Genomic DNA, 20,517 nt, shown 5'->3' with positions numbered 1-20,517 from the left:
AACACATGATCAGACCAGCTAACCATTGTATTCTTTGTGTTTTGCAACCTAAGTCCCCTTGACATAATTGAGTCCAGACAGTGCCTCTTCCTGCGTGTAGGTAAAGTGGATAATAGGGCGAGATCATAAGACTCAAGAATGTCATTTAAATGTTTACAATCCACATCATTTGGTTCATCACACCAAACATTTAAATCCCCAAGTAAGGGCAACTTGGCATAACCAATAGGGTTGGTCCCCAGGTAGGTATCCAATGCGTCCAAAAAAAGGACTGGCTGGGCCAGGAGGCCTATAACATGAAACAAGATGGAAAGCATCCTTGGAGGGAAGGCAACATGTGCAAGAAAAAACTTGCAAAACAGTCTCACAAGTCAAGCTACAAATAATCTAGAACTACTAGAACTACAGTGTTTTGGGAGGGCAATGAAGAATCTGTGGGCGGAAGGACCAATTCATCAGAAAGACCAACTACACACACACACACACACACACACATATATATATATATATATATATTTATTTTCAATGAAAAAACGTTGTTAAAGGGATGTTATGGTTTAGTTGCACTAATAAAAACCTATGAAATTCAATGAAAAAACTTTGTTAAAGAGACGTTATGGTTACAAGTAAAACAAAAAAAAAAACCTGAAATACGCCAGCTATGGTAAGCTAAGCAGCCATAACTCACGCCACCACTGTGCACTGCTAGGACTAGGACTAACACCCAGGACATCAAGGATGACATCACAAATGTCATTGATGACATCACTGATGACCTCACATATCTGGGCCACTTGTTCTTGTTCACTGATATATATAGGCCAGGTGGTTTTGTTCACTGACCATCAGAATATTAAAATTGAAAAAGGTGCTATATATCTAGACGTTAACCTTGTCATATGTTCGTAAAGTACTTTCCTCAGGGTTTCGTCTCAGCTCATGGTGCACTTACATAGGGAAATTAGCACAATTCATTTGTATACATGAAGATAAACTTTAATGTTATTAACATTTTCTGACGATGCCGTTTCTTTCGTCCTTACATTAGTTTCCCTCTATGTGCCTCTGATTTGTATGCATTGTGGTTCTTCATATGTATTGTTTGTACTAGCACAAGTGTTGTAAGTCTTGAATTGTTAGCTAGTTATTACATGCTTAACATTACTCAAAACTCTGATAAGGTAGCATTAGTTATTGTACTATCCAAAATTACAAGATTATAAATATTGCACTTCTATGGTGCATGCTGCAGTCATTGCCTTTGTTTATATATGATAAGGTGTCTGTATTAACAACAACACTCCAATACAATGATTTTAGATGAGTACATTCTTTAATAGATTAAGTAGTTCATGATGGGTCTCCCGATCACCCCTGACATCTCGTTACCAACAATATAAACACAACCCTTTGTAGGGACTTTTCATCAAAATTGATTTCACATGCGATGTCATCAGTGATGTCATCCTGGGTGTTAGTCTTAGCAGGCACGTGGTGGCACGAGTTATGGTTGCTTAGCTTACCATAACTGGCACATTTCTGGGATTTTTCGGTTTTACTTGTAACCATAACGTCCCTTTAACAAAGTTTTTAATTGAATTTCATAGGTTTTTATTAGTGCAATTTAACAATAACAGCCCTTTAACAAAGTTTTTTCAGTGAATTTCATGGGTTTTTACTAGTGCATGCTATTTTCCTACAACTTACTAATATCATACTTAACCAATATTGTGTCCAATTTACAAAGTGTCAGCTTAGAATTCTGCCATTTCCCACCTTCTAGAATCATTTTGACCACTTCTATACACGTTTTGCAACTTTTTCAACTGGTTTTGCATCCGTAGACGTCTACGGACATCTGACTTCATTGCTGACCTTCCGGACAGTGCCACATGACCATACGCTGGTGCGCGGCATGATGACGTGTCCGAGAACCCATCCGCACTTCACGATAAGATCTGTGCTTTGCGAACAGTTCGGAACTGCATTTTCTACTGATCTAGGAACTTTCAACTTCAAAATTTCCCTTGGACAGCTCCTACACCTATTCCTACGCATTATCCATAAACAATCTAGTATACAGTACATATTTTAGCAAAACTGCTATTTATCTTAAAATGGCATCATCCCTCCTCCTCAAGAGCCACCACCACTGCTGTAATCAAGGAGCATGAGAAACACTGTCCCCTACCTTAGAAATAACACACGCGCAACCTTTTCCCCTGTCCCCTGTCCACCTGCCCCTCCATATTAGTGTTTGGTGCCTCTTCCCTCAATTCCCTCCCCACCTTTCGTTCTATAAATAAATACATCTGAAAACAACAAAATAAATGTTCCTTCAGGAACCACCTTTCACAGTTAAAAAATAGTACAAAAAAAAACCTCCATCTACTTTACATTTCTCAGTAAAGTATATAGACTCAATAAGATTTTCCAACATTCCATTTGCATTTTGTGTTAATGGGAATATTGTGGCGTCAATCCCCTGTTCCAGGGACTGGAATGGTGGATACCGTCCCGGCAGCCCAAGTAATCAGCCCAAGCGAAGCAAGGGTGGATAACGAGGTCTCCGGACCATTATCCCCCCCATTCCAGCCGCTGTAATGGGGGATGAAGGCCATTAGCACCCTAGGTTCCCAAAGCAAGAATCTGGGGTGCTAAAAAATGATTTTTCTTCCTACACCGGGGTGTAGGAAGGAAAATCCTTTTCCAAGATGACCACCATGGAAAGGGAAGGCAGGGTTCCATACAGGGCCCCTCTTCGCTTTCCATGGCAGCCTGCAGAAGGCAAAAAGAGAACGCTATGACCATATTACCACAAACACATTTTTCTTCCCTGTCAAACCTATCCCAATTTCGAATAACTTTACCACAAAGCCAGTCCCAGGTGGACATGGCCACTTTAACCCCATGTGTTGTCCCTCGTGGTCTTGGCCAGTAGCCAGATTGTACGGATCAGGACCTTATTCCATGACCCGGACAATCTGGCCACTACCCATGGCCACAGGCTACACCTCAGTCACCAAAGGTAAATCACTATTTGTTGTACCTACATTATGACACTTGTCAAAAAATAAAACACGGGCACATTTGCAAAACCATGCTTTAAGGTCCTTACGAATGCTCCTTACACATGTTTGCTGGAAATCCACCCACGTTTTATTTTTTAAAAGTGTCAAATGTATGCACATACAATAGTCATATAACCCAGCCCCCACTTGACAAAATCCATTCAGACTTTACGAAAACATGTCTATCCTTTGCAAAGCGTGCTGTAGATTTGTCAAATGGCACCACATTTATAAGCCTTTACAATATTTTGGGGGCCCCCCTCTAATTTTGACCCCTCTTGAAAAAATCCCGCCAAACTTTGCAAAGACATTTATATCTACATCTATTATCAGTTTGCCAAATTAAGTGTAGAGTCATCAAATGGCACCTCATTTATAAGCCTTTACATTATTTTGGGACCCCCCCCATCAAATTTTTCCCCATCTTGACAGAATCCTACCAAACTGTGCAAACTCATTCGGCATAAGGTCAGGAATATAAATGCAGTTTCATTAAGTGGCGTCAAAGTTATAAGCCATCCAAGAACTGCTTTTCACCAACCCTTTAATGAAGAGGTGTCAACTGTTTGCGAACATCTGCACTGTTCACTGACCTTTACGGTGAAAAACACCTGTTTCATTGCTTCTTTCAGCCATATCCCATCCCATCCTCATCACCCCTCAGCTCCCCAGAGATTATTTGATAAGTTTGACAAGTGCAATGTTGTGTCTTTTAATATGTTTTTACCGCGATGCCCGCGGACAGCGGGCGAAGTCCGCGAATCCAAGATGGCAGGCGTTTCCAAAATTCTGACGCACTTCACGCTTTTCACTATCCAATCAGTGGGGATGCCCGATGTCCGCGGACAACACATTGCCTTCTAAGCCAATCAGAGTCCAGTCCAAGGACCGAACAGGGAAATGAGTCCACGGACCAGACCCAGATATCACACATTTTTTCTCGGGGTCTTGCGTCACACCCTGGGCGGGAGGGTGCAAAGGCCTTTAGCCACGTGCTGCTCAGACAGGGGAGGACACACCTTGGTCACTGAACTCGAAACCGACGAGTCGACATCAGAGATCACTCTGGTAGGCGCTGAGTCCTTGGCAGGCCGGTAGTCTAATCGCTCTGACCCACGACCTCAGGCTGTGTGCCCTCGGCACCTACACCTGTAGGCGGGCAGGATCAGGCTAAGGACTGACTATTGGAGGTCGAGCACTACGATCCTTTGCCCCTTGGGGTCGATAAGGAGGATGAACTTGATCGCACTTCCAAGGACAGCCCGGTAGGGACCCTGAACCCCTTGGCTTGGGAGCCGGTAGCGTTGGCGGCGGCCTCGGATCTGCCCATGGAATGCCCGGAAGAGCCCCAGCGCCCCTCGACTTGGGAGCCGGTAGCCTTAGCGCTTCGCCCATGCCAGAACCTGAATCCAAGGAACTCCTGGAAAGGAGTCTCTGTGCCGAGGAGCCGTACTAAACGAAGGGCTACCTTGTCTTGACAGAAAGTTCTGGAGACATTCTTTAAGGTGAGCTGGAGGAGAAATGTGGGAGATCTCCCTCCAACGCGACAACAGATTCTTCAATGCCTGGTGACCGAGTGCGATGCAAGCCAAGCACACATCCCAGCAGTGGTCGGGCCCCAGGCACTCAAGACAGAGTGCATGGGGGTTCGAGGCCGAGAATGAGCAGTCGCAGGACACACATCTCGTGAATCCTCCTGCAGCCAACGTGCGCTGGGGGAGGCGAGGCACCACAGGGAGGTGAAAATTATTGAAAAACAAAACAGGGAGCCAGCGGAAAGTTACAAAAGTCTCTGCGCCTAGCTGCCAGGTCCGACACCATCCATGCGGAAAAAGGGACTGAGGTGAGGCACCAGAGGGTGGGGACTCAAGGGGGCATTCCCACGGCCACGGCCACCCCTGCACCCTTGACTAAATTTAAAGCGTAAGCTCAGTTTTCCGCTGCCAAAGGTTCCAGTACCCTCCCCATGTTGGGTGAGGCCCACAAGGATGGAGGAAACGGGATGGGGCATATGCGTACACATATATGAACAAGGCTTGGTCCCACCCAAAAGGGGCATTTGAGACCAACATGCTAAGTCACATTCCTCCTGCACCAGACAACAATTAACCCCAAAAAAGTTTGTTTCATTGGGCATCATGAGTGTTGCATGGGTTTCTGTGCATGGCAAACTCGGACCCACGTCTAAGTATACCCGTCCCGCTCACAGTGGCAAATACAACACAAAAAAGAGTGATGGGGGAGATGTGTAAAAAAAACAAGGTGTGGAAGGTTGCCGAGAGCAATGCCAGTGGTTAAGATTAATCCATAACCTTCTACCCATCACATTTTTTAGTCAGAGTTTTTAGTGAGTATGGTATACTGAGCTGTTTACACAGAAGGCAGTTTTATGGCCCTGGGATATGCATGATGCAGTCCAATTTACAGTATACATCTCACATAGTAAATATATTCACATAGTAAATATATGTGCGGGTTCCTATCGTCACAATTCCAAATGCCTAGATCTAAGATAGATAAACAATGCTGACTGTATTCGGGTTCAATGATTGGCCAGTTTTGAGGATTCCTGTACCCTGCTCTGTCACTCTGTTACTTAATTTTTCGATCCCTTTTTTTCCCTAAAGGGAAACGTTACATTTGATGAATCAATTCTGGCATGGTTAGGTGCAACCATTTGCATACAATTTTCTTACTCCGCCAGGATTTCAGTAAAAGAAGTTCACTTCATGTCTTTTTTGGACTAATATCAAATTGGCAGTGTCAATATTACAGATGGATAATACGAGGCTAAGGTATCAATTTGAAACACAGACGTTTAACCTAGGCAGTTATTTAATCCAGGCAAGTACCATTTTACCTGAACATCAATTATATTTGGGGGGCGTGGCTAAGGAGCCATGTAGGAGGACGTGTCCTTGTTAGAGCTCCAGCAGATCCTGACATATTCCTGCATAAAACCGCGCACTAAATGATGCAAAAGTCACCTAACAGAGGGAATCGTGCATGGAAGAGTTGGGGCACGCATGAATGCCGTGTGGCACGGACCAGCACAACAACAACGCTGACGGAGTCCGAAGAAAATTGTAGAACAAAGACGCGATGAAATGAGGAAAATGGCCGCCGCCTGAGAGACAAAGAGAGCGAAGGCGAGACCGGACGGAGTGCTGGGCCACTCGATATTTTGCAAGCCAGTGGCAAGCCAGTGGCAGAGGTGCCCTGGGCAGATCGGCCGAGCAATATATAGAGGGTGTGCACAGCACCCGGACCGGGGCCCGAGAGATGTGGGAGCGCAGGCAGAAGAAGCCCTGTGAGCCTCGGCACTGGCGACTGGGCTGATAAGAAGGCTGCCTGCAGTGGAAGGGAGACGCGAACGGAGAGAGGATCACACCGGGCCAGACCGGAGGGATACATTGTCTCTGGGATACAGGGCCGACGAGAGCGGGCCGCGGTGAGCACAAGCCCAGCCTTCAAAGGACAGAAGACGTTCTGAAGGAGATACAATGTACAAAGAGCGCACCACTTTTGGTACACAGAATACTGTTCTGCCATAGCAGATGACAAAGAGGGGTGTCACCGGAGTCAAACAGTCGACAGAACCCCACGCCGGATAGAGCAAGGGGCTAAATACAAAAAGGCAAGAGTAATAATAAGGACACAACCCAAGTCATATTTGCAACAACCGTTTCAGGTACAGTGGATCGAAATGGCCCATGTGAGATATTGCTGAGAGAGGGGACCGAGCGCTGACGTAGTTTGCGTGGAACTGCCAGGCGCACATTGAGGCATAACACATTGTGGAACAGAGAAGTGCTGGAGTAAGACGGTCACATACTTTTGCGCACCACATACAAGGAGAATCATTCCAGCCATGAAGAAGATATGTGGTGAGGTAGAAAGCAGTAACAATTGATCAAAAGATCCCTGCCGGTGCACCAGTGGGCGACTAACCCACAACATTAGACAACTCTCGGAGGTGGTCGGGTGCACTGAGGGGTGCTGGGATGGCCTCCAAATTGCCAAAATCGAAAGGGAAACAAGCGACGATGGAGGACTTTACCAAGACACCCCAAGCGACGGAGGGAGCCAGGAAGGAGGACACGAATATGGAACTGGACACCGCGCCGGAGAGAAGTGACCAGCAAATCCTAGACGCAATTGCAGTTCTGATGGCGGCCTGGGAAACCAAGTTGGAGGCAGCTATGGCGGATCTTAAGACATCATTGGATTTCAAAATTGGAGTGGCACAGGAGGATGTGAACATTCTGCGGCAAGATGTTAAAAAAGTGGCGGAACGCACAGGCGAGCTGGAGAAAGCGGTAGGCGTTAACACAGGGGCCTGCAAAACGCATACCTCGGAAATCCACATATTGCGACAGCAAGTGTGCAACCTGGAGAACAGAGCAGAGGAAGCAGAAGGGCGGGCCCGCAGGAATAATGTACGCATTGTGGGGCTTCCGGGAGGAGAAGGACAGAACCCCACTGAATATATAGAGACAATGTTGCTGCAGGAGATACAGGGAGGCAAACTCACCCAGGGATTTGCGGTGGAGAGCATGCATAGGGCCCTCACTAGAACACTAACACCGGGCGCCCCTCCGAGACCGATAATCGCCAAGATCCTGAATTATCGAGACAAGGAGAAAATCCTGGAATTCTTTCGGAAAGGAGGCACAATACGCAGGGCAACAGCATCTATAGCGGCATACCCCGACTATACGCTCCGGGTGCAGAGGCAACGGCTGAACTTTGGAACTGTTGATGTACCCAGCAAGGCTGATGGTGTTCCACAAGAACAAGGCCCTTGTCCTAATCTTGATGGTCGAGCAGATTAATTGCACCTCCGTCCCCAAGTACCGCACAGGCAAGAACAACCTGCTGCCTGTGCAGTCTTTGAGGCCACAGGTATTGTAGTCGTCAGTCAAAAACCGGGAACACCGGAAGAACCCCAGACCACTATAAGGCAAAAGCAATGTATAAGCAAACAGAGGGTAGTAGAAATGTAAACTAAATACAGTTGGAATAAGGCTTACCCCGATAGATGACAGGAAAAAACCCTCAGAATGATGAAGAGTAGTGAATCGGAGGGCCAGGTGAATAGGGTTCAATCTGACTTGCAGGAAGGCAACACCCGGGATCAGGATGGTGAAGATCCAGAGGTACAAGGTGCAAAATACAGGAGCAACAGGTCCAAAGTTCCAAGGATACCAAGTTAAGGGAAAGTTCCAAACGAGTCCAAGAGAGCAGTCCAAGGCCGTGCCTAATAGTACTTAGAATTCCAAGAAAGCCAAAAACCAAATCCGTTGAGCAGTCCGAGGTCAAGTTATCCGAGGTCTTGAAGAGCTGAACCAGAATCCGAGGAGAGAGCAAAAGGCAGGTCCGTGAAACAGTCCGAAGTCGAAACAAGGATGAAGTCAACAGGAGCAACAAGAAACGCCAAAACCTCACGTGAAACAGCTATAAGGCACTGCTTCCGTGTTTTCGAGTGCTTATGACTCATTCAGGGCTGTCACGTGAGGAAAAACACTGGAACGTGCGGCGTGAGGAATGTCACGTGATTTTGGTCACGTGATGCAGTTCATCAGGGTTGTTGTGGGGCTCTCACCCTACGGTGCCAGGATGAAAGCCGGGGACGATGTTGGCCGCGAAAAAGTCTCCATGGCAACTGCCAACAAGCGGAGGGGCGAAAGACACCCGGACTGCCAGGCAGCGTTTTCATCCACCGACGCTGCTTCACTGACTTAGTGGCCTCTGCAGGTGGGGAGCGGGAGAGACCTTTGGGATGGGAAACCTAGGAGACGTGACAGAGCCCCCCCCTAAAGGCCCACGACCCAGTGGGCTAGAAGGATTATCCCGGTGGAAAGCAGCAACCAACTGTGGAGCATGAACGTCCCCGGAAGGGACCCACGAACGCTCCTCAGGACCGTAACCAAGCCAATCCACCAGGTACTGGAGACGACCCCTACAAAGGCGGGAACCCAAAATAGCACTGACTTCATATACATCCGGAGAGGAGATAGACACCGGGGCCGGGGGCGGAACCAACCGGGTGGGGGCCAGATAGGGCTTGAGAAGGGAGGTATGAAAAACCGGGTGGATGCGCCATGTAGATGGAACAGAAAGACGCAAAGCCACCGGATTAAGGACCACAGACACCCTATAGGGCCCAATGAAACGGGGAAGCAATTTGCGGCAGCCAGGCAACTGCAAATGGCGGGTAGACAGCCAGACGCGATCACCCACTTGGTAAGAGGGAGCCGCAGTTCTCCTCCTGTCAGCTTTCCTTTTCATGGAAGCCTGAGCCTCACGCAAATGGATCATGGTCTGGGTGTGAACAGGAACCAGATCGCGGGCACAGGCATTGGCGGCAGGAGTTGGTGTGGGTGGAAAATCAGGGAGCGGGAGAGTACGGGGGTGCTGCCCATAAAGAGTAAAAAGGAGAGAATCCCGTAGAGGAATGCCAGGTGTTATTATACGCGAATTCAGCCAAATGGAGCAGGTTCAACCAGGTGTCCTGATACTGAAGGGTCAAGCAAAGCAGGTATTGTTCAAGGGCCTGGTTAACCCTCTCCGTCTGGCCATCGCTTTCTGGGTGGTAAACCGAGGAAAAATGGGCATCAATACCAAGGATTTTAGTGAGGGACCGCCAAAAACGAGATGTGGATTGCGGACCCCGGTCAGATACAATGACTTGAGGCAAACCAAAGAGACAGAAAACAGACTTGAAAAACATTCGGGCTAGTGAAGGAGCTGAAGGAATGCCTGAACAGGGAATAAAACGGGCCATTTTGGTGTAAGAATCGACAACCACCCAAACTGTGTCATGTCCCTGCCTGCGGGGTAAATCAGTTATAAAGTCCATGGAGACGGTATGCCAAGGCGGTATGGGTAATGGGTGTAAAAGACCCAATGGGCGGCCCTTGCGCAGTTTACATTGTGCGCATATGGAGCAGGTGTTCACATAATGTTCCACATTGCGTCTCATCAGGGGCCACCAACACCAGCGCTTTAATAGTTCCAGAGTGCGCTGTTGCCCAGGGTGTCCATTGATGGCCGCGTCATGGGACCAAACAAGTGCCTGATTGCGAGTGTCACTAGTGGGAAGGAACAATTTCCCCTGTATAAAGGGTAAGCCTTCCTGTAAAACCAGATCCCATTCTGTTAGTGCATGTGGATGAGTCGAAACCCATTGTCGAATGGACTGCAGCATGGAGGGTGATGGTGTGCACAAACAAACAACATGCCCCTCAACCAGGAGTGTGTCTGGATATAAGGACAAGGAATTCCCCCCAAGGAGAGCGAGAAAGAGCATCAGACTTACTATGAGAAGACCCCGGTCTATGTTTCACTATGAAGTCGTAAGCGGCAAAAAACAAGTGCCAGCGTACCTGCCTACTGTTAGAACACTTAAGAGAGGCCAGGTCCTGAAGGTTCTTATGATCTGTGTACACTACAGTTTGATGTTTGGCCCCGATTAGGTGATGTCTCCAAGTTTGCAATGCGTCCTTGATGGCCAACAATTCCTTTTCAGTTACGGTGTAGTGACATTCAGATGGCGTAAATTTCCATGAATGAAAAGCCACAGGATGCAAGTGGCCTGTGGTCGGGCAGGGTTGCGAGAGCACTGCGCCTAATGCGAATGAGGAGGCATCCGCTTCTACAACAAAAGGGGAATCGGGATCAGGATATTTTAGTACCGGGGCAGTGATAAACCGGGACTTTAGCGTATCAAAAGACTGTTGTTGTTCTGAGCCCCAATGGAACGGGGACCGGGGGCTAGTCAAAGTAGTGAGGGGAGAAACAATCGAGGAGAAGTCAGCAATGAATCGCCGATAGAAATTGGCGAAACCAAGAAACGATTGCAATTGTTTGAGAGTGGTCGGAGCGGGCCAATCAATGATAGCACGAACTTTTGAATGGTTCATGGATAGACCTCCCGCTGTAATATGGAAACCTAGAAAGTCGACCTCCTGAGTATGGAACATGCATTTCTCGGGTTTAGCGAACAAGGAATTCTCCTTGAGGCGTTTCAGGACTTCTTTAACATGGGCTATGTGTTCTTCTAGAGAGGAGGAGAAGATCAGTATATCATCTAGGTACACTACGACAAAGATATCAAGAATGTCGTAAAAAACCTCGTTAACAAAACGTTGAAAAGTGGCGGGGGCGTTGCAGAGACCGAAGGGCATCACGGTGTACTCGAATAGACCCTGACGAGTACAGAACGCCGTCTTCCATTCGTCTCCGATGGGCATACGAACCAGGTTATAGGCACCGCGGAGGTCGAGTTTGGTAAATATGGATGCCCGTGTTAACCTATCCAATAGTGTGGAAATAAGGGGTATAGGATACCGGTCTTTTATGGTGATAGCATTCAATCGTCTATAGTCAATGCAAGGACGTAGGTCCCCCTCCTTCTTAGGCACGAAAAAGATTGGGCTGGCAGCTGGAGAACTGGATGGACGTATGTGGTCCAAACATAAAGCCTGTTGTATATACTCTTTTGAGTGCCTGCTCCTCAAGCGGAGAAAGCAAATATATCCTACCCTTCGGTATTGGTGCATCAGGAATGAGATCAATGGGGCAGTCATAAGGTCTATGTGGTGGTAGACCCTCTGCCGTGCCCTTATCGAAGAACTCGAAATAGTCTTGGTAAACCACGGGAACCCCTGCTATGACGGCTCCCACTGTGTGTGGGACCGTTTCGGATGTTCCAGTGTTTGCAATACTGAAGGAGGCCATAGCCCCAAGTAAAGAAGCAGGAGAGGGCTGTGTTTCAGGTTCTGTAAGACAAAAATGTTGGCAAATATCGGATTCAAAGGTAACTTGCCCAGTTCCCCAATTAATCAATGGGTTGTGTTGCCGAAGCCAAGGGATACCCAGTATAACACCAAACTGAGGGGTGGTGATAAGATTGAATGATAAGGTTTCCCGGTGCACATCTTGAATCACCACTGTCATTGGAGTGGTTTGATATTCAATAGGGCCAGAAGATAGACTCGAGCCATCAACCGCTTGTACCGGTTCAGGGTATTCTTTCTTGATCAGGGGTAGATTGAGTGTGTGTGCTAGTGCAATGTCAATAAAACAGCCAGTAGCCCCAGAATCGATCACGATTTGTACCGAATGTACTTGATCTGCAGTTGGTTTCAACAATGCCTGGACCACAATCGGTCGGATAGGACCAAATGTTGGTCCAGTGGGGGTCAAGGAAGGGCGTGCCCGTACCCCCAATTTTAAGGGCGAGCCTTCTGAAAACCTGATGGTCTCTTCGGGCGACGTGGACAATTTTTTACATAGTGCCCATGGATTCCACAGTAAAAACAGGCGTTGTCGGATCTCCGACGTTCCCGTTCTGCCTCAGTGATAGGGCTTCTAATCCCACCGACCTGCATTGGTTCTGGAGTAGCAGAGGAGGTGGTCGGGGGAATTTGACTGGATGCTCCTAACTCTGCCCTACGCTCGATCTTACGTGTGTCTATCTGCAGTGTTAGTTCCACTAGTTCAGCAAAAGCAGAAGGAAGAACAGGGATCACCGACAGGGCGTCTTTCAGACTGTTGCAAAGACCGCGATAGAATACAATCGCCTTCTTTTCTTCAGGCCATGAGGTCTCGGCAGCCAATTGATTGAAGCGGGTGATATACTCAATAAGCGTCTGTTTGTGTCATGATCTCTGCTTCCAAAAGGTCAGGGTTTTCCCAACTCCCTTGGAAGCAGATCCATAACCCAGGTTCCGAGTGCCAACCAGTCCCAATTGGGACCTTTTGGACCCAGTCCTGGCGCCAGTGGCACCAGGCTCATAAATATGCCCAGTCCCAGCGCTGGAAGCACCGGGCTCATAATGCTTGGGTGGACTTACCTGCAGCAGACCATGCTGCTTACTTGCCTGCCAGTTGAGCCTCTGATCCTCTTCTGTTTGGAACTACTTTTCCTGTTGGGTGGGGCAGGAGCCACTCCCTAGATTCAGAACACTGGAACTCTTCTGGAAAGCAGGAACTCTTTTCTTACCTAGGCGTGGCTGTGGAAGGAGACACCTAAGCACTACAGGAGGCTATTTAAACCACACCCGATGGATGAATCTTGCTTTGCGTTATTCTGCATCCTCTGCAGCAGAACGCTCATCGTGTCTTCTGCATCTGATCTTGGGCCTAAGGAAAAAGGCTTACCATCCTGAATCCAGTCTTCAGCAACACCTATAAAGACAAGAAAGAACAGGTTAGCATTACGGCCTTCAGTGACAGCTCTTCACTTACCTGGTCCATCGGCTGTCACCAACGCCTCGCGCTGCATTCCGGCATCTGAAAGACAAAAGCTTACCAACTCTTTGCACGCTCCGGAGGCCTTCGGCGCTGCATCCCGCATCTGAAAGACAAAACAAGGTGCGTTTAAAGACATTGGGGAACTTTAATACTCACGTGCCATTACTCCTTTCCACATCTAACCCAGTGGGTATTCCGGCACCCTGCAGCCGCTCCGAACTTGTACCTGCAAAATAAAAAGACAGTTAGAGCGCATCGTGAAGCAGGCAACAAGCTCTTACTTACGTGCTTCCAGGCGCTTCTATTCATCACACGGGCTCCATCTTCAACTCACTTCAGCCTGTCATCCGCCATCGCCGGAACCCTGCAACACAAGAAAACATCATTACTAAAGACTTTAAAGACATTAGAATTACTCGAAACTTACCGTTCGTGCAGTAAACGACGGACAGCAGTCCTCTGAAGTCAAGAGGCCTGCTCCCCTTATCCAGTGAAGAAACTGGTTACAGCACCCTGCCCCGAGGCAGATGGAGAGCACGGCGTTCACTTACCTAAAGTGAGAGCGTTAACCTTTGGGGTTCTACAGGAGAAGAGAAAGGGAAGAAGAGAGAGACATTCAATAACCCAGTTCCTTAATCCCATATTTTCTATCTGCAGACATCTTACCCTTCAAGTCAGACATACAGTGCACAGAGGTCCAGCCCAAAGAGCCAGCCGTGTGTTACACATCACCTTTGAAGATACGGTATACGCCCAGTCAAGACCGGCGCCTCTACGGGAATCAGGTGAGTGTTACAGTTTGTCTTGCGTGAGATCCAATAACTCTAGGTCTCGAGACTGTGCCCTATACCTAGTATCGAATACTTTGAACCAACAGATCGAAGTTGTATAGGGCGGGATGATCACTCTCCATTAAGGGGTTAGCCCAAATTGCTGCAACCCCAGACAGGTGTGAAAGAAGAAAGACTGCTTTGGTCACGGCATCAGGGAAAGCTTGGGGCCTACATAAAACATGTAACTTGCATTGGTTCAAAAAAGTGCGGTACTTCCTGGGGGTCACCCTGGTACCGTTCAGGGGCAGCAAGAGGAAATGAAGTAGAAAGGACAACTGGGGTAGGGACCGTAGGTGGCGGAACCGATGTTTGGGATGGAGGGGTAGGGTCGCCGAAATCGGCGTCAGCGGGTAAAGGGTAACGGGTACTTTGTAAGGCATCAAGTCTATGGTGAATGGCGGTGGTGGTTGCGGCCATGTCGGTCCTAAAGGCCGCAACCGCTTGCATTAAAGCGGCCACGGGGTCCCCGGGAGAGGCGCTCATAATCTGGACGACCAGAAAGGCCTTACAGTCTGTCCTGATCTTGATGGTCGTGCAGATTTATTGCACCTCCGTCCCCAAGTACCGCACAGGCAAGAACAACCTACTGCCTGTGCAGTCTTTGAGGCCACAGGTATTGTAGCCGTCAGTCAGGAACCGGGAACACCGGAAGAACCCCAGACCACTGTAAGGCAAAAGCAATGTATAAGCAAACAGAGGGTAGTAGAAATGTAAACTAAATACAGTTGGAATAAGACTTACCCCGATAGATGACAGGAAAAAACCCTCAGAATGAAGAGTAGTGAATCGGGGGGCCAGGTGAATAGGGTTCAATCTGACTTGCAGGAAGGCAACACCCGGGATCCGGATGGTGAAGATCCAAAGGTACAAGGTGCAAAATACAGGAGCAACAGGTCCAAAGTTCCAAGGATACCAAGTTAAGGGAAAGTTCCAAACGAGTCCAAGAGAGCAGTCCAAGGCCGTGCCTAATAGTACTTAGAATTCCAAGAAAGCCAAAAACCAAATCCGTTGAGCAGTCCGAGGTCAAGTTATCCGAGGTCTTGAAGAGCTGTACCAGAATCCGAGGAGAGAGCAAAAGGCAGGTCCGTGAAACAGTCCGAAGTCGAAACAAGGATGAAGTCAACAGGAGCAACAAGAAACGCCAAAACCTCACGTGAAACAGCTGTAAGGCACTGCTTCCGTGTTTTCGAGTGCTTATGACTCATTCAGGGCTGTCACGTGAGGAAAAACACTGGAACGTGCGGCGTGAGGAATGTCACGTGATTTGGGTCACGTGATGCAGTTCATCAGGGTTGTTGTGGGGCTCTCACCGTACGGTGCCAGGATGAAAGCCGGGGACGATGTCGACCGCAAAAAAGTCCCCATGGCAACTGCCAACAAGCGGAGGGGCGAAAGACACCCGGACTGCCAGGCAGCGTTTTCATCCGCCGACGCTGCTTCACTGACTTAGTTGCCTCTGCAGGTGAGTGAGCGGGAGAGACCTTTGGGATGGGAAACCTAGGAGACGTGACAGCCCTATTCTTTGCGATGCTGGAAGAAGCGATGGAATGGCTGGACGGCCAGAGCTGCCTGGATGAGGCAGACCAGCAGAAGGCAGATGGACTGGAGAAGTAAAGCAGTGTCGACAAGAATCGAGGTGCTGTATGATTTGAGACATTGGGACTAGATTATAAAACCATGATGTAAAAAGTATTCTAGGCCAAAATAAAAGGATTAGCATGCGCGACAGACAGAGCATAAAGCAGGAGCGCATAGAACTTGCTCTTACACCCCAATAGTATAGATTGGACAGGCTACTGATAGAGTAGTAGCCACCCTGCTGAGTTCCTTGTACCGGCTATCCGAGACAGGACTAAATGCAGGATTGCCTGAGATCCAGGGATGGAGCTGGGCAAAAGTTGGAGGCGGGAGGTAGGGAGGGGGGGGGGGGTCGTTGATGTCATTGTTGGGCGAGTTGAGGTGTTATGGTGGGGGAGTAGCAGTTAGAACGCAGGTGTGGGTTAGTTTGAAGTTGTGGGCTGAGCCTGTACACAGGAGGGGCAGCCTACAAATGAGATCTGGAGACTTGCAAAGGGAGGAGCGAGATGGGATTGGAACATGGGGGACCTGAAAATAATCACTTGGAATGTTAGAGGGCTTAATAGTTACCTAAAGAGGAATAAGGTGATGATGGACCTGCACAGGCAGAAGATAGACATAGCTTTAATACAAGAGACCCACCTCACAAAAGAAAAATTAGAGGTGATCCGGAAGAAATGGAAGGGAATGGTCATGGGTGTGACTTATTCGGCCTACGCCAGATGTGTGATTACCTGGGTAGCACCACATGTCCCTTTCCAGATATTACAATCTACAGTGGAAGCAGATGGGAGGATGGTGGCAATAAGGGGATTGGTGGAAAATAAAGAATTATGTATCATAAATACATATGCTCCAAATCAGGACATGGTGGCATATTTTAGAACCCTGTACAACAAAATAGGCATGTACCTGGGGGGAGCAGTGATTGGGAGGGGGGGTGACTTCAACTGTACACTAAATCCGAAAGTAGACAGATCAGATGACAAAATAGATAGACCCACCCCGGCTGCGCTGCTAGAGCGTTGCAGACATTGTTGACAGAATTCAGATTAGTGGATGCATGGAGGCTATGGCACCCAAAGGATAGACACTATTCACATTACTTGACCCCACAAACCCTGCATACTAGGTTGGATTATATGTTTGGCACATAGGAGTTAATGGCAGACATTGTACAGACAGAATATAAAGCGAGGATCCTATCAGACCACTCGCCATTTGTCCTTGAGTGGCAATGCAGACCCCCAAGAGCAAGGATATCAACGTGGCGCCTCAGAGCGGAGGCACTCAAGGATACAATGTTTAAGAGAAGAAATAATAAATTACTTTGAGATTAATACTGGAAGCGTTAAGTCGGCTGGAACGCTGTGGGAAGCCTTCAAAGTAGTAATGAGGAGGGCAGCCATAGCCAAGTCTAAGGGATTACAAGGTGGGATATTAACAGAATTGCGGGAAGTAGAAAAAGAGCTAGAACAGCGCTGGGTAAGGGGGATAACACCATGGAGGACGCTGTGACCACACTAAGGCTGCAACAGAAATGTGCAGGACTCTGGGAGAGACTATGTAATCTAAACTATAAAAAGTATGTGGAAAGACAACATGCGGGAGGCAATAAACCAGGGAGAGTGTTGGCATGGTTATACAAAAGTGAAACCCCCAGACCTACAATCAGTCCAGTAACGAGGGAGGATGAAGTATAGTGGACACCCAAGAGGGGGTAAATCGTAAATTTCTGGAGTACTATCAACAACTCTATGGGGATAAAGGGGGAAGCGATTACAGAGAAATTAGGGAATCACTGGAGGATATAGGTATTCCACGTATAAGTGCGGAGGAGCGGGAGGATCTAGATGCCCCGATAACCCTGGAAGAGCTAGAAGAGGTAGTTAAGCAGCTACCCACCTGCAAGACCCCATGGGCTGATGGACTCCCTAGTACATTTTATAAAATGTACAGAAGCAAGGTGCTCCCCCCACTACTGGCAATGTTAAATGAGGCATACAAAATGGAAAGGTTGCCAGAGAGGCGATTACCATACAGCTCCCTAAACCCAATAAGCCTGGCAAAGATTGCGGATCCTTCAGACCGCTGTTGATGCTTAATCAAGATAGCAAAATACTTACGGCGGTCCTGGCGAGCAGAATGAAAAGGATCATCGATAAACTAAAGCACCCTGATCAGACCGGGTATGTCCGAAATAGGAATATATCCAATAACCATAGACAACTACACAGGGTCATAGAACACACGGAAGGGGACACGGGGGAAATTGCAATTGTATCATTAGATGCAATAAAAGCCTTCGACTCAGTAAAATGGCCTTAGCTGCTCACAGACCTGACCAGTTATGGGATAGGGCCTGGCTATCTTAAATGGGCCAAATTGCTATACAGCCCACCGCTGGCCAGGGTTAAAACGGGAGCAATAATATCAGAGAGGTGGCAATTTAGCAGGGGCAGTAGACAGGGATGCCCATGGTCCCCTATGTTATATATCTTGGCACTGGAACCCCTGGCGATATACCTAAGGCAACAGTATGATATAATAGGAATTAACATAAATGGGGAGCAGCACTTAATCTCCTTATACGCTGATGATATGCTGCTGTACTTGCGTTACCCAGAAGAAAACCGCCAATATATTCTGGAAGTGAAGGAGCGATTTGCATGGCTATCCGGCATAGCAGTGAACCCTAAAAGATCATGCATTTTTCAGCTCGGTAGGTACGTAGGGGTCCCGCAGGACCAATTGCCAGTCCTACAAATACCATGGGAGGTCACCACGTTCAGATATCTCGGGATAGACATCTACCACATGGTGGAGGCAGAGCACCAACATAATACTGAGAAAGCGGTCAAGGGTATTGAAAATAGTATGAAATTCTGGGTAAATGATGGGAAGAGGGGCAATGCTGAAAATGGTAGTGCGCCCGAGATTTTTACATTATTTTGGGAACATCCCGTACCTGATACCAAGGCAATTTTCTGTTAGGATACATAGCATATGCAGGGAATTTCTCTGGCACGGGACGAGGAACAGGATTGCCCTTTGGAAGTTACAGAATTCGTATGATAAAGGGGGAATAAAACTGCCAAACTATGAGATCTACTACTTAACGAGCCAACTGCAATACGTGGCAAAGTGGCTATCAGAGGACCCAACCACAGAATCTAGGTCGTTCAGAAGGGAGTGTGGCCCATTTTTCCTAAAAGAAATGATATGGTTGCCAAAATCAGATGTGAAGGAGCACTCAGAGAGGCTGACACTGGGATGGCAGTTGTGGCATAGGGCCTGTCAGATAATGGGGAACCCGAGTCCGTGCTCCCCGCAAGTACCACTTATCGCATTGGCGGGAAATGAAGGCCAATTAAGAAAGACGATCAGGAAGCACTGGGAACCGGTGGGGGTAGCAACAATGGGGGACATATGGCAAGAGAGGAGAATAAAAGAATTTGAGACGCTGGTGGAGGAAACGGGGTTGCATATAGGACAATATATCACGTACCACAGGATGGTGCGGCGAATACGAGAGACATGGTCTGAAATAGTATTAGAGGAGCAACCAGACACTGTCATAGAAATGATCTCTGATACGGCAGAAGGAGGGCACGAAATATCCAGGATATACGAGCTGGTGATGACCAAAGTGGGGAAAGAGGTGGTGCAACTAAGACGGGACTGGGAGAAAGAAGTGGGCGTCCCCATGAGTGATGGGATGTGGGAGCGGGCCCAAAGGTATCATAAGAAAGTATCAAGGAATGCCAGACTACAGCAAATACAACTGTATATAACCCATAGGGCTTACATGACACGCCAGAGGATAGCTAAATTTAAAAACGCAGAACGACAAACCTGCTCTAAATGTGGTGAGGGCAACGCCGGGATGACGCATATGTTCTGGGCATGTCCAGAAATTGAGAAATTCTGGGGTGAAGTGACCCATAAATTGGAAGAAAAAGGGATACAGATAAATGTTGAGGTAGCATGGGCATGTTTGATAGGGGGGTTTCCGAGGGCACGTAAACTTAAACATGTAAGCAAACTAAAAGATTTGGCATATATACTTGCGAAGCGCTGAATTGCTATGGGATGGAAGGCGAGTCATAGGCCGAGGATAGATGTATGTTGGAAGGACCTTCAGAAATGGGCAGAAGCCGAAACCACAGTGTGGCAAAAGGCTAGCAATACTGGAGGGGAAGAAGAAGCAGAAACCCTGACAGCTTGGAAATATCGAATGATCACTTTGTTTGAGCCCACACAGAACTGGTCAAGTGACCAGGACTCAGAAGAGAATATGGCTGAGAGAACCTCGCTGCAAGGCGGAGAAGCATAGCGTGAAACGGAATAGGCTCAGTAGGGAGGGAGGGAAGGGGAATGCAGTAGACATTAACTAAACTGATAAACTTTGTAACGTACTGCAAGTTTGGTTGTTTGTAATAAAACTAACAAAATTATATATATAAAAAAAAATCAATTATATTTAATTTTGGTATTCATTTTTGTTGTTGTAAAAGATTAACTATTTGCATTCTACACAAAGATTTATTTCCTGGCAGTAAATTAAGAAGTTAAGATTATAAAAATGAAACATACAAACATTTTCATAATGTATATACCTCCTTTTGATGTGCTAGGCGAGAGAGTTATTTAATTTTAAACCACCCATTGCTGCTATTTGCATGGTTTCCAGGCGCTCTTAGATTTGAAAAAGAGGGTGAGTGGGTTAGAATAGTGGGGAAAAAGAGAAAATGGAAGAGGGCTTTGAAGTTTTT

The 20,517-nt window shown here is 47.5% G+C and overlaps 1 protein-coding gene across 5 annotated transcripts in view; it reads right to left on the bottom strand.

Moving 5' to 3' along the window:
- The window catches only part of NCKAP1 (NCK associated protein 1), a 1,877,983-nt gene that overhangs the window by 1,040,258 nt on the left and 817,208 nt on the right, over window positions 1-20,517 (bottom strand). The window lies entirely within an intron of this gene.

Source organism: Ambystoma mexicanum, chromosome 9 (assembly GCF_040938575.1).
Source record: "Ambystoma mexicanum isolate Mex_15411 chromosome 9, UKY_AmexF1_1, whole genome shotgun sequence".
Lineage (NCBI taxonomy): Eukaryota > Metazoa > Chordata > Amphibia > Caudata > Ambystomatidae > Ambystoma > Ambystoma mexicanum.
Note: the sequence above shows the minus strand (reverse complement) of the source record. Positions and strands in the feature narration are given on the sequence as shown.